Source organism: Lepidochelys olivacea (genome assembly GCF_965140295.1).
Source record: "Lepidochelys olivacea isolate rLepOli2 genome assembly, chromosome: 9".
Lineage (NCBI taxonomy): Eukaryota > Metazoa > Chordata > Testudines > Cheloniidae > Lepidochelys > Lepidochelys olivacea.
The window spans coordinates 74,193,097-74,207,910 of record NC_140419.1 but is presented as its reverse complement, the minus strand read 5'-3'; the positions used below and the strand labels follow the sequence as shown (position 1 = coordinate 74,207,910).

The 14,814-nt window shown below is 40.0% G+C and overlaps 1 long non-coding RNA gene across 1 annotated transcript in view; it reads left to right on the top strand.

Moving 5' to 3' along the window:
- LOC311525825 overlaps positions 1 to 14,814 on the top strand; it is a 37,920-nt gene that overhangs the window by 7,968 nt on the left and 15,138 nt on the right. Inside the window, exons 2-3 of the long non-coding RNA XR_014712867.1 lie at positions 3,771 to 3,816; positions 11,509 to 11,593. This is a non-coding gene — a long non-coding RNA (uncharacterized lncRNA). The remainder of the gene's footprint in view (positions 1 to 3,770; positions 3,817 to 11,508; positions 11,594 to 14,814) is intronic.

Here is a 14,814-nt window from a genome sequence, read left to right as displayed (position 1 = left end):
CAAAGCTGTCCCTGGTTCGGAGGATAGGATTTGCAGGGGCAGTACTAGACTCGACACATGCCAGGACATTCCTTCCAGAAGCGAGATTTCGAGCCCTGGGTGACATTATTTGAGGTCTCAGACAATTCCACAACACGAAACTGCCTGAAACTTCTTGGACACATGGCAGCTTGTACCTATATAGTACAGCATGCCAGACTCAGACTCTTCAGTCATGGCTGGCATCAGCGTATCGGCCAGTCAGGGGCAGTTTGGACAAGATTGTAACCCTGCATCGCCTGGTACTCGACTCCCTCCTTTGGTGGCTCAACCTGCGGGTAGTATGTGCAGGGGTCCCTTTCATCAGCCATCCCTCTCACTAGTGACAGACGCATCTTAGTTGGGCTGGGGGGCACATTTGGGAGACCGCAGAACACAAGGCTTCTGGTTTCAGGTGGATCTTGCTCTCCACATCAATGTCAAAGAGCTGAGAGCGGTACCTTTGGCATGCCAGACTTTCCGAGCACATCTAGCAGGGAGATGTGCATCAGTCATGATAGACAACACCATGGCGATGTTTTATAGCAACAAACAGGGGGGTGCATGCTCCTCTCCTGTGCCAGGAAGCCCTCATGCTGTGAGACTTCTGTGTAGAACACTCTATACACCTGCAAGCATCTTAGCTCTCTGGAGTACAGAACAAATTGGCGGACCATCTCAGCAGGTCGTCCCACGGCCACGAGTGGTGCCTTCGACCAGACATCGTGGACTCAATCTTCCATCAGTGGGGTTTTCCCCAGATAGACCTGTTCAGTCCATAACGCAACAGGAAGTGTCAGCAATTTTACTCCTTCCTGAATCACAGCCCAGCGGACGCATTCCTCTTCCCATGCGGAGGCCGTCTCCTATATGCATTTCCGCCAATCCCTCTCGTTCATAAGGTGCTCAAGATACGGAGGGAAGAAACGGTGGTGATTCTGATAGCTCCAGCCTGGCCCCGCCAACACTGATACACATCACTCCTGCAAATGTCCGTGGAAGCTCCAGTTACCTTGCCACTCTTCCCGGATTACTACCTCAGGATCACTGCCATCTCCAACATCCAAACCTAGAGTTGCTGCACCTCACGGCGTGGAAGCTCCGTGGCTGAACCCAGTGGAGCTCTCCTGCTCAGACTCGGTTAGGCAAGTCCTCCTGGGCAGTAGAAAGCCCTCTACCAGGGCTACCTACCTTGCTAAGTGGAAGAGATTTTCAATCTGGTCGATGCAGCATCATCCATCCCCGACACTTGCCTCTCGGCCACTTATATTAGACTATCTCCTCCATCTCAAGCAGCAGGGGCTGTCCATGTCGTCATGAAGTGTTCACTTGGCCACCGTCTCTGCCTTTCATCCAGGTGCAGAAGGCTGCTCAGTCTTTGCCTACCCTATGGTCAGCCGTTTCCTTAAAGGGCTCAACAGGCTATACCTGCATGTCCGGCAGCCTGTTCCGCTTCGGACCTCAATCTGGTCCTTTCCAGACTCATGGGACCTCCCTATGAACCTTTGGCGACATGCTCCCTGCTCCATCTCTCATACAAGGTAGCATTTCTGGTAGTGATAACCTCAGCCAGGAGGATGTCTGAGCACAAGGCCCTGACTTCAGATCCCCCTTACACTGTGTTCCATAGGGACAAGGTCCAGCTGAGACCTCACCCAGCTTTCCTCCTGAAAGTTGTCTCCCAGTTTCACGTCAGCCAGGACATCTTCCTGGTATTCTATCCTAAACCACATGCAAGTGGCTGGGAGCAAAGACTTCAACAGCGTTCCTGGCGCAGGTTCCCACCCAGGAAATCTGGAGAGCAGTGACATGGTCCTCCATTCGCTCTTTCACCACGCACTATGCAGTCGCCCAGCAGGCCAGAGATGATGCAACTTTTGGAAGAGTGGTGCTCCAATCTGTGGACGACTCCGACCCCACCTCCTGAATTTGAGCTTGTGAGTCACCTGATTGGAATGGACATGAACAAGCACTCGAAGAAAAAATGGTTACTCACCTTCTTGTAACTATTCTTCAAGATGTGTTGTTCATGTCCATTCCAATACCCACCCTCCTACACCTCTGTCAGAGTAGCCGGCAAGAAGGAACTGAGGGGGTGGCGGGTTGTCAGGGCTATATATTGAGCACCATAAAGGCGCGACTCCCAAGGGGCGCTCAGGCTGACCTGACGGATGCTGCTATGGGAAACTCTTCCAGCTATCGTGCATGTGCGCGTGCACACGCCTGGTTGGAATGGACATGAACAACACATCTTGAAGAACAACAGTTACAAGAAGGTGAATTACTGTTTTTTCTTCGAGATGTGCAGGCCTTATCTGTATTTCACTACCTGCCCTCCTTCCCCACTGCTTCGCATATTGACTAGATTTGCGGTAGAGAAGGAACTGGAGAGGTGATCAGTCTGCCCCATCCCACCCCTTGTACCCTCCATATGGAGCATGAGGAGAGCAGGGATGCAGGTGCAGACCAACTACTTTTAAGAATTCTCCAGTCTTAGGTCAGTGGAGCGCAGGAATACTCAGTGGAATACAGATAGGGACCGGACATCTTGAAGTACTCCAGTTACAACAGGGCAAGTCACTTCCCTTTTCCATTATAACCCTAATTTTGACTCTATTCCTGAGGGGGTTGGGACTCTTCATATGTACTCTTAATCAAGAGGAAAGATTTGGGGGCAAAAATTTGAAATCAATCTGACAAGCAAATTTTGAATCATGACCCCCTGAAAAATGGAAATGATTTGGGGCGGGGGTGGGGGAAGGAATTGACTCTAGGTCTTATATCAGTCTGTCATTCTGAGGCTGTGTAGTCCAAGGAAAAGTATAGCAGGTATATTCCATAATAAAATGTTTTTGTTAAAGACTGTTGGTGAGACCCAAAAAAGATATGTGATGTTTACAATATATCACTGGTCAAAGGAGAGCCAGAGGATTGATGATTTACAGGATCCAGTCACAGCTTTTGCAAGTTGTTTCTTGACTAATTTGAAATCAAGAAGGGACTAGCTGGATAGTTCGAGGGGCTGGAGGTGGTGGAAGTTTTTTCACAACTAGCCTGTTGAGGTAAGGTCCCAAGTCCTCAAAGGCATTAGGTGTTTTATTTCTTTTGGGAATGGGAGTTAGGTATCTAAATAACTTTGAGGATCTAGGCCAAGATGTCTTGCTCACTAGCCATCACTCCTCAAAGGGCCTGAAAACTTTCCGCAGTAGGGGAATTCTGTCCTGTCTCATGTTGAGAGCACCAGACTCAGCTGAATGAAATGGTTGAGGTGGATGTACTTTTAAAGGGGGAATTTTACCACCTTTTGATAATTAGTTGGCCCTAATTAGGGTATTTTTAAGTATTGGCTACTTTGGAGCAAGGCTGTCCAACTGGATGGAACAGTGATCTGCCCCACTATGTTCAGTGTTGTGTAAATTGTTGAAATTAAAGTTAATGTCTTAAACCTTTTAAAAGTTATTTTACCAGGTGTAGTAGTATATATTTTAAGTATATTTTAAGCCTTTAACATTATTTTATTAGATATTCTATGTATGTACAGGTTCAGCTGCAGCTATTATTTGATCAATATCCTATGTCCTAAACAATCTTTTCTGCCCTGAATACAGTTCTTCCTAAATATTTATTTATGCTTTATAATATCCTCTCCTGTATAATCTAGGCTCCCACTATTTGTAGATGGGATAAAAAACATCAGTTGAGAAGCAAAGTAACTAAATTAAAGTTACATCTAATTATTATTTATTTAACAGGGAGAATTCAAAGGAAGGAACAGAGCTTATGTCCTGGGATTCTGAGGTGAGATTCCATATACAGTATACTGATGCTCAGTTGTCTTAACTATAAGATTATTACAACTAAAAAGGGAGTCACCAATCTTGTCCTATTGTTTTATGATTAAGTGAACAACATAGTTTTTTCCTTAACTATTGAAGTGTGTTTGCATGAGAGAGAGAGACAGAGCACAAGAGCAAGCTGAAATAGTCAAAATAGAGCTGCAAAAGTGTTGAGTATAGTTCCTGGGTTCCTCACTAGAAAGGAATGGGTGCAGTCTGCTGATTAGCTAGAGGTATAAGAAAGTATCTCTTTTTGTGTGATTTAAATACTTTTGCAAAAATAAAATATGAAGTATCTAAAAACTGTCAAAATGTGATGAAACAAATAGCTTGCAATCTAACAGGCTCTTATGTTCTCAGTGCCTCAAATTTGTACTTTCGAGTAGAACAGTGATCGAGTAGAACTCCTAGTAGGAGATGTTAAAATGCTATGTTAAAGTAAACAAACAAAACCTCTGTATCAAAACTGTCAAAAGTAGGCAATGGTTTATTACTTTAGGAGAAACATTACATAGCTAATAAAACTTTCAATTGTTTAAATTTCTGCACAGATTGTAACGTTCACTTGCAAATACACACTCCGTGATTCATAATGTATGTGGCCATTTTGCCACAGTGAGCATATCATTAATTGCATTTAACACAGTGCAGTTTAAAAATACCAAAAACAGATTATTGATCTTTATCAAAACATTGACACAATTACAATAATTGATTTAGGGTTTTGTATAGTCAGTGTCATCTACCAAAAATTAGATTTAAAGTATGGGATTTTGATGGACAGAAACATTGAGAGGACAGATATTCTGTTCATCAGTTTAGAGAGCTGAGTTTTGCATCTCAAGCTAATCCCCAAATCTCTTTATTTTAAATGTCTTTCAATTTCAGCACTTTCTTCATGTGTTAAATTTTAAAAAAATAAAGCATGACACCATTTTTTGTAGTGGGAAACCATTCAGTCCTTCATATATTATATACAAGCAATTTTCCCCTTGGCAGATCAACATTAAAGAACCCTCAGTGATCATCCTTAGTTATTCTGTCATTCTCCCAGTGGCAGCTGGGCTAGCGGTGGGGTCTGTCAGTAATACTTGCTGCAGAAGTAGTAAGGCTGGAGCAGGTAACCACTTGGGTTATTCTGGGGGAATGTAGCCAGACTATTTTATGAATATGCTTGTCAGGGTTCCCTTCCCACTCTGAACTCTGGGGTACAGATGTGGGGACCTTCATGAAAGACCCCCTAAGCTTATTTCTACCAGCTTAGGTTAAAACTTCCCCAAGATACAAATCCTTTCTTTGTCCTTGGACAGTATTGCTGCCACCACCAAGTGATTTAGACAAACATCCAGGGAAAAGGACCACTTGGAGTTCCTATTTCCCTAAAATATCCCCCCAAACCCCTTCACCCCCTTTCCTGGGGAGGTTTTAGAATAATATACCAACCAATAGGTTAACCAAGTGAGCACAGACCAGACCCTTGGGTTTTTAGGACACTAAAAACCAATCAGGTTCTTAAAAGAAGAACTTTATTATAAAGAAAAAAGTAAAAGAAGCACCTCTGTAAAATCAGGATGGAAGGTAATTTTACAGGGTAATAAAAAGATTTAAACCACAGAGGATTCCCCTCTCTCAACTTCAAAGTAACAAAAAACAGGCATAAACCTCCCTCTTAGCATAGGGAAAATTCACAAGCTATAGCAAAAGATAATTAAGCTCATTTTCTTGCTATTACTTACCATTTTTGTAATCTTTTAGATGCTTATTTCAGGTAGGGTTTTAGGAGATGTTTTTTTCCTGCCCTGGTCCCTCTCTGTCCTGGAGAGAACAACAAAGAGAACACAAACAAAAACCTCCCCCCACAGATTTGAAAGGATCTTCTTCCCTTATTGGTCTTTTTGGTCAGGTGCCAGCTAGGTTATTTGAGCTTCTTAACCCCTTACAGGTAAAGGAGGGATTTTATGCTACCCTTAGCTGTATGGTTATGACAGTGCTTTGCAAGATAAGTTTTAATTTCATCATCTAGATGTACTTTTACATTTAGTCCTACCGTTTATTTTCTACATGTCCCCATAATAAGATGCATAAACGGTGCCAAACATTGTATGATCTGCAGTACTGCATATAGACTGTAATGGGATATCAGCATCAAATAAATTGGCCTGATGGCAGAAAGTATGCCATGCAGCATATCTTCAGAAAAGTAAAACATGTTTCATAATAGCTTAAATGAAATCCGAAGTGGCAGGACAAATTTCTAGTTACAGAAAATGAAATCAGAACTAGAATTTAACAAATAATGAACACTCCATATATATTGCATTGTGACTAGGTAGCAATGAAGAGAAAGTTCTAAAACTGTTTTTGTTAAAGCCAACAAAATTTTAAAACCTGGTTAATGAACACATTTTTCAGCAAGAGAGCTTACCTCAGGAGGAAGTGGTTCTCAATGTTATCAGATCATTTTATTTGCAAATTGAATTCCTACTGACTATGAAATGCAAATATTAGAATGGGGTGGTGGGCTGGTAGGGTAAGTGCTGACTGTGATACTCCTTTATGTGTGGGCTCTCATATGAGACAAGGGTGGTGGATGGAGGAATTAAGGTGTGGTGCTTAGACCCGTGGGTGGAGGAAGCTTCTCCTGAGATGACTCTGAGGTGACCCTACTTTCTCCTATTTCTAGGTTAATTTTTTAAAAGTTGGGGCATTGCTTTTCCTGTACCTGTTGGTGGCTGACTTATTCCTGGCTGTGCCTGGTAAAAGGAAATTGGTTTAGAAGCAGGCTTGTGCAACTCTATCCGACCGATAAATGTGTTACCTAGATTCTTTGTCCTCACAGTATTCTGATCAATATACAGGGTGTGGTCAGATTTCAATCATATGAGAAACCAAGCTACTGAACGTTTCATTGCTTTAAAAAAAAAAACAACCTAATACTAAAAATAAGGGTTTGGAGCATGTCCACTTTAGCTTAACAGCTTTTTAGAAACCAGGAGACGATTCTTATTTTAATGTGAGCAAGTTAATATTGTCATCTGACCTCCCAGGCTCACAGCCCACTTCCCTCACCTCCACAGGCAGACTCTGTCATTGCCCAACTCTGGCCAGCAGAGCACACAGTGCTGCTGCTCTCCCATCGCTACCCTCCACCAGCTCCCTGCCATCTGGCTGTGAATGGACATGGGAGCAGCTTCTGGCTCCTCCAAGTTGCTTTTTGGATGCGCGGACATTCTCACGGAGCAGCGAAGGTTGGGGACACAGAGGGGACACCCAAGCCCAGTAGAGCAGGGACAGAGGGAGACAGGCACAGACCTGGGGAGGGTGGGAAGTAAATGGAAGGACCACTTGGAGAGAGTAGGAAGGAGCCAGGAGAGAATAGGCTCCCAGGGTGGGGTGGGAATCCTGCAGATTAAGGGAACAGAGGAGGATTCTGGAGGGAAGACAGGGACTGCTGGAGTTGAGCTAGGAGGATGGGGGTTCAGGGTGGGGCGTGGTAGGGCTACAAAAGAAAAATTAACTCTGAAGATAAAGGAACAAGCAGAAAGAAAACACGGAAGAGAGAAAAGAGAAAAATCCAAGAGCTCAGTTTCTCTTTAAATTCATTTATGGAAATGTTTCAGAGTAACAGCCGTGTTAGTCTGTATTCGCAAAAAGAAAAGGAGTACTTGTGGCACCTTAGAGACTGACCAATTTATTTGAGCATAAGCTTTCGTGAGCTACAGCTCACTTCATCGGATGCTCAAATAAATTGGTCAGTCTCTAAGGTGCCACAAGTACTCATTTATGGAAATGAAGATGCCAAAGTATTCCAGAAATTACATGGACAGATTGCTTCTGTAGGATGAGATGGGGGCATTGGCAGACCAAGTTGTGAATAGGGGTGAACAGAACAACCCCACAGTTCACTGTATGGAAAGGAAATACACTGCTCTTGGTTGCTGCTTATTTTTACTCTGCTGATTGTGGGCATTCTGGATATTTGTATGTAACCTTTGTGTACTACTGGAGAGTTTAGTTGTTTTTGCTGGGGTTAGTGTGCGCACTTATTGCTTGTCCAAAAAAATGGTCAGCTGTTCGACTTAGTCCAGAATTCCAAGTAAGTACCAGGTGGGGCGTTCACTATTTTGGGCATAAACGTTTTGCTATAAATTGTTTTGAAATGCAGGATCCATGTTGTTACTCCTAATAGAAGTGCTATTCATTAAACATCTTTATCTTTCAAGAAACAAAAATAGGGAAGATTAAGCTTTTTTTAAAAAAACACAAAAAGGAGTTGTGAACAGTTTGACTAGCAAGGGAACATGGATAATGTGCAATCCAGGCATGTCAAAAAGTTCTTGGTGATATACAGTATTTATGCTTTCTGCTAATTCAAGAATTGCAGATGGTATTCTTAACAAACTGTCAGTGAGTATCACACAACAAATATGGTGATGTTTTTCTAAGCAAATTTGATATGACACTATCCAAAGTAGCACACTGTGTAAAGTGAGCTCTGCTGTAAAGCTGTACTCTGTCCTGTGTCATAACACTAAAGTGATGCATGTGTTATTGGCCACATATATGCTGCTTATATGCCTGTTAATATGATGTTTGCTCATGCAAGAAAGGAAACTTATAAATATGCAGATAGGGTTGCTTTAAAAATGTCAGACTTTTGTATTGCACTTTATTGATTAACTGATGTAAATTTAAAAGCTACAGGCATGTAAAAAATAAGTGATTTATGTTTATATCATAGGTTTTATAGGCGGTTAATTATATTCAGAGAACTTTAATATTACATGATAAATGAAATGTCGAATACTATAATCAAAGGTGGAAAGAGTCACAGTAGAAAAGACAAAAGTCCATATTCCCGTTTCCCATGCTCATGGTATTTGAACAATGGCTTGAGTACTTCCTACACCTTTTACTGTTAACAATATTGGCATATGGCCAATACACAACCAAGTTTTATGTCTGAATAGAAGATGCTCCTCAAAAGTAAGACAATAGCTAGTAACTCTGGTTCAGTAAAAAGCATATACAAACATGGTATTTTGCCACCAAAACTATGAAATTTTGTTTAAATGAATTTTTGTTTTACAAATTTTAAATGATGTAAATAAGGGAAAAACTAGAAGCTTGGTGGCATGATAATTTTTCTTGGCTGTGTACTGTAATTTAAAATGGGCTTCATAATATAAAGTTAAATCTGGAAAATGATTATCCCAGTATTGCATCTAAACATTTGTGATCTTTTTTAATAAACTCCACAGCTAAAGAATTAACTAAAAAGTTAAATAAGTGAAAAATGCCTTTTTTGGCAAAAGAACATAACTTTATTTTTAATATGTACTTCCTTTTATCTACTGTTGTTTCCTGTACATGGAGAAAATACATATTAGTTGTTTTAAAATTCATGTTTTAATAAAAATAGTTCTGTAAAAATATAACAACTTTGGGTGAATTATATGTATTTAAAATAGATAGTGCTTAGTCATCAGTGGGGCTCTCAATCAGTTAACTCACACGATTAACTCAAAAAAATTAATCACTATTAAAAAAATTAATTGCGATTAATTGTACTGTTAAGCAATAGACTACCAATTGAAATTTATTAAATATTTTTGGATGCTTTTTTACATTTTCAAATTAATTGATTTCAATTACAACACAGAATACAAAGTCTACAGTGCTCACTTTATATTATTTTTATTACAAATATTTGCACTCTAAAAATGATAAACAAAAGAAATAGTATTTTTCAATTCACCTCACACAAGTACTGGAGTGCAGTCTCTTTATCATGAAAGTGAAAGTTAGAAATGTAGGGTTTTTTGTTACATAACTGCACTCAAAACCAAACCAATGTAAAACTTTAGCGCCTACAGGTCCACTCAACCCTACTTCTTGTTCAGCCAAACGCTAAGAGAAACCAGTTTGTTTACATGTACAGGAGATAATGCTGCCCACTTCTTAATTACAGTATCACCTGACCATGAGAACAGGTTTTCGTATGGCACTGTTGTAGCTGGTGTCGCAAGATATTTACATGCCAGATGTGCAAAAGATTCATATGCTTCTTGATGCTCTTGATGTATTGCAGTTTTAAGAACACTGGATAGAGATTCTGTAGGTGTTTGTCTGAGGTATCGAAGCAAATGCACTTTAACTTAGAGCTTGGCTGTAGACAATGGATCATGTGATGCGGTCTGGATGAAAGCTGAAGACATGTAGATAAGTATAGCAGTCAGTAGGTTTCCGGTATGGTGTGGTGTTTATGTGACCATCGCTTATTAGCACTGTAGTGTCTAGAAAGTGGACCTCTTGTGTGGACTGGTCCAGATTGAAGTTGATGGTAGGGTGGAAATCATTGAAATCCTGGTGGAATTCCTCCTTCCCATGAGTCCAGATGATGAAGATGTCATCAATGTAGTGCAAGCAGAGTAGTGGTGTAAGGGGACGAGAGCTGAGGAAGCACTGTTCTAAGTCAGCCATAAAAGTGTTGGCATACTGAGGGGCCATACAGGTACCCATAGCAGTCCTGCTGACTTGAAGGTATAAATTGTCCCCAAATCTGAAATAGTTGTGGGTGAGGGCAAAGTCACAAAGTTCAGCCACCAGGTTTGCTGTGATGGTATCGAGGATGCTATTCCTGATGGTTTGTAGTCCGTCTTTGTGTGGAATGTTGGTGTAGAGGGCTTCTACATCCATAGTGGCTAGGATGATGTTAATTGATTTATCTCGTTAGACTGACCTCACACTTGGTAAAGCAACCCCCATCCTTTCATGTATTTATACCTGCTCCTGTATTTTTACTCCATCCATCTGATGAAGTGGGTTCTAACTCACGAAAGTTTATGCCCAAATAAATTTGTTAGTCTCCAAGGTGCCACAAGGACTCATTATTTTTGCTGATACAGACTAACCTAGCTACCACTCTAAAACCTGTACGTGATAAAGAGATTTCACTACAATTCCTATATTAGGTGAATTGAAAAATACTATTTCTTTTGTTTTTTACAGTGCAAATATAAAAATAAATATAAAGTGAGCACTGTACACTTTGTATTCTGTTGTAATTGAAATCTATATACTTGAAAACGTAGAAAACATCCAAAAATATTTAAATAAATGGTATTCTATTGCTTAACTGCGCGATTAATCGTGATTAATTTTTTTAATCGCTTGACAGCCCTAGTTATCAGTTATGCCTCAGTTATTGGACAGTCTCATTAATTATTCATTTTTAAAATAAAAATACATATAAAACTATAGTAACATAATGAGGAGTGTTAATAAAAACAAAGGAATTCAGAGAATGATACATTTTTATCCATAGCTCTCTCTATCTCTTGTGGATTCTGTACTATAAGTAAGTGTGGCTGCATATTTGCAGAGACTTCTGCAAATAAAGAATAAATAAAGATTAAGGAAAGTTTCTTTCTTTAACTTTGAATTTTTTATTACTATCAATTAGTTTGATGGGAGTTTCTTTAACCTCTGAATTATTTTTACATTTCTGCTGTTTGTATCACTGTGGGGAAGAGCATTCAATGGATTGGCTTTTGTAAACCTGAAAGACTTTTAAAAGTTATTGCTATAAACATGTCAACAGCTCATATTCAATAGAGAATTTTAGTAATTTTGCATGTTTTTTTTTTTTAAGGTGCTTCCTCTCTACATGAAGTATTCAACAGAGGAGTGTTGCAAAAGTCTGGATGTACTATGGAGCCTCCAAAATCATTTTTACTGTAAGTTTTGAATATTTTCTGTTCACTCTCTTGCACTATTTGCTGGGGTGTCTACAAGTATTTGGTCTATTTATGCTAATTTGACAATCTTTTGAGAATTGTTTTGTTCAGTAGTTTTTAAAGGTTCCCTTACTGTAGCATCTGGGCACAGTTTATATAGATAAAAACAATACCATACAATAGCTTCTCGAAAATGAGGAAAATCTACTTTGAATATATAACAGTGAACCCAGTAGCAGCAGTAGTCTATGAGGAGATTTCAAGGACAGCATTAATGGAACGCTTTGCTTCTCTGTGGTCACTTTTGGCCTCAGGCATGTATCTTGTAGGACTGAATTTCAGGGATGAAGTTCTGCTACTAGGAATGCCCTGTACCTGCAGACTTTACCCTAGAGACTTGATAGCCAAAGCTTTCCTTCCAAATGCTTTTATCATTGTTAGGCACTGTGGGAAGAAAGAATGCTGATGACCACCAGCAGTCAGGAAGGCAAATTTCTTTCTGTATAGCAATGCATGGTTGGATACATGCATAATCACTGTGTCAAGCTTCAGCTATTGGGTAATGCTGGAGGCAGGGTAGCAGAGCAGACAAACTTATTCCTAGAGCTTTTAAAATTATTTTAGCATAAAATGAACTGGCAGTAAATCATGGTTTTAAGAGTTTTTTATCCATAGACCACTGACACCACTTAATCAGAAATGTTTGTCCAAATAATAAACTATATAATCTTATAGTATTTGTACTCTTGTTCTATTGTTATGGGTCAGAGTAAAAAAGGAAGACTTGTTGTTACTCTGTTGTCACTCTGCCTCTAATTAGCTTACATCTCAGTCATATCTCCTGTATCCTATTCCAAGAAAAGTGCTTTTGGGCATGTGTGTGCATGTGCAATATTTAGCTGTTGTATGGTGCTTTTCACCTGTAGAGCTTAAAGTGCTTTGCAAAGAAAGGAACTCTATCTCCATTGTATAGATGTTGTAACTGGAGCAAGGTCATGCAGCAGGTCAGTGGCAGAACTGGAGATATTTGGCTCCAAGCAGTTAGAAGATTTGCTGCGACACTAAGCAGAGCTTACAAGTTTCTTGAATCAGACTTTGTCTCTTTGTGTTGTAATCTCTTGAAAATAAAATGTATTCATATATATTTTTCAGGGCTTAATGTATGTGTAAAGCTTCTATAATGCAGATAATTGGGAGTACTGTGATATACCCATAGGGATGATACTCCCTAAACACCATCACATGGAAAGGAGTTTGAGGAAAAACATTGGTTTTGCAGGATAAAAACCTCGTTCTCTATGTGTCATACAATTTACTAGAGGTATAGATGAAGAGAAATGTTGTTTATCCACATCCAGCGTGGTTGGGTGGAAAAAAATCACCCATTGCAGTATGACCTTTGGAGAGAAATAACTTACGTTTTTTTAGTTTGTTTTTGCCGCTTTTCCCCCCCCAAAATATCTTTAAAGACTGAAAAATTGGTGGGAGCTGCTTCTTTGTTGTGTTTCACATTCTTAGGCAGTTCAATCAATACATAGCATCCCATTATGAGCTACAAGGTAGCAGCAGTGTTTAAATGTGCAAGTAAATGGTTGCAACTTGTCAACAAAGACAACTCTGGTCCCCACACAAATAACATTAATGGTGGTTAGATTTCACATGCCCCAGATATGTTGTTGCTGATGTGGCAGGGGCTGGAGATCCACATCAGTGATCAGCCCTTCTACTAGATCCTGTACTAAGACGATTCCTGCCCCGCTGCTATCCTCTCGACAAAATCCTCAGCATCCCCTTGTCTCAACTGTCATATCCTCCCTTTCCAACTCCCATCCAGTGTTAGGGGATTAATGATAATCCCCTTTTGAGAGGGCTTTTGGAGTCAGCAAAAGGAGCCTACTGATCGTAAATAGGAGGCACAGGACCTTAAGGTGGGTGGTTCTGAGCAGCCAGGATTTACTGCTTTTGTGGATGAATTGCATGTGATTACACTATTCTGGGCAAACACAGACACCTGTGATAGGATCATTTGAATTACTTTCATGAGAGTAGTTCTTTTGGGGGAAATGTGGCCCTTAATTATTACAACTGCAAGTCAATAAATCCTACATGCTTTAAAATGTAGAATACACCTTTCTCTTTAGATATAGCTAGCTATACATAAATAGAGATGTACAGCTGTACATACAGTGCTCTCTCATTATAGACATAGATCTGTGTATATATAACTATAGATGCAAATACATACCTATATAGACATAGCAATCTTTTGTATCTAGAGATACACTGTGGATGTCTACAGTGCTAGATATAGATAGAGATCTCTGGCTGTAGCTGGCTATCTAAAGATATAGCTTGCTGAAGCAAGGGCCAGTAATCTTTGTCTATGCTTATAGAGAGCTACAGCTAAGAGATGTTAGACATTTGTACATAGCTATAACCATAATGATGTAGCTACATCATTATGGTTATAGCTATGTACAGAGATTTAGCTACAGATCCAGCAGTCAAATGATAACTCAGTCACAAGGCATACTTTGTACAAAATTTATCAGTGCTATAAACACATTGTGACAGTTTGTACCCTTATTTTCACCTTTTTTTATGTGATTCCTTCCCCCCAAAAGAATTCTTCCTTTATGTGTGCGCTGCCTGTTGAATTGCTTCCAGGGTAGTTGAGCCAGAGAGAGACAAGACTAAGATGATGCCTGCAAAGATAGTTAGCCATTTTAAAAATGGCATTTTTTCCCTCGAGTCAAAGCTCCCCAGAGGTGGTGTTTTGTTTTTTTAAAGAAGGCGGCATTTTATTCAGTCCTTCATTTTACTAACCCTATGGTACTGGCTGTTTTGCGCCAACAGAGTTATGCCATGGCCATTAGGCAGACTACATTTTTGACAAACAATTTCCCACCTTTTCATGTGAATATCTTCTAGCATCACCACTTACTCTGGCAGGGAAGGAGCCCTGTGAATGTCATATTTGCATAATAACTAAATGAGAATTATTTTAAAATGGTGTAAATGTCAGTGTTGTTTAATAATGTGCAGTCAGCCATAAGAAATTGGGGCTTTAAGCTAACTAAAGAATGTCTAACATATGCATTAGATGTCACCTTATTCCTGTTTTAATTTTCAGGAGTTTGAGACCAGGGTCTGATCCTACTCCCCGTTAAGATAAGTGACAAAATGCCCATTGGATTCAGAAGGGCAGAAACAAGCCCCTA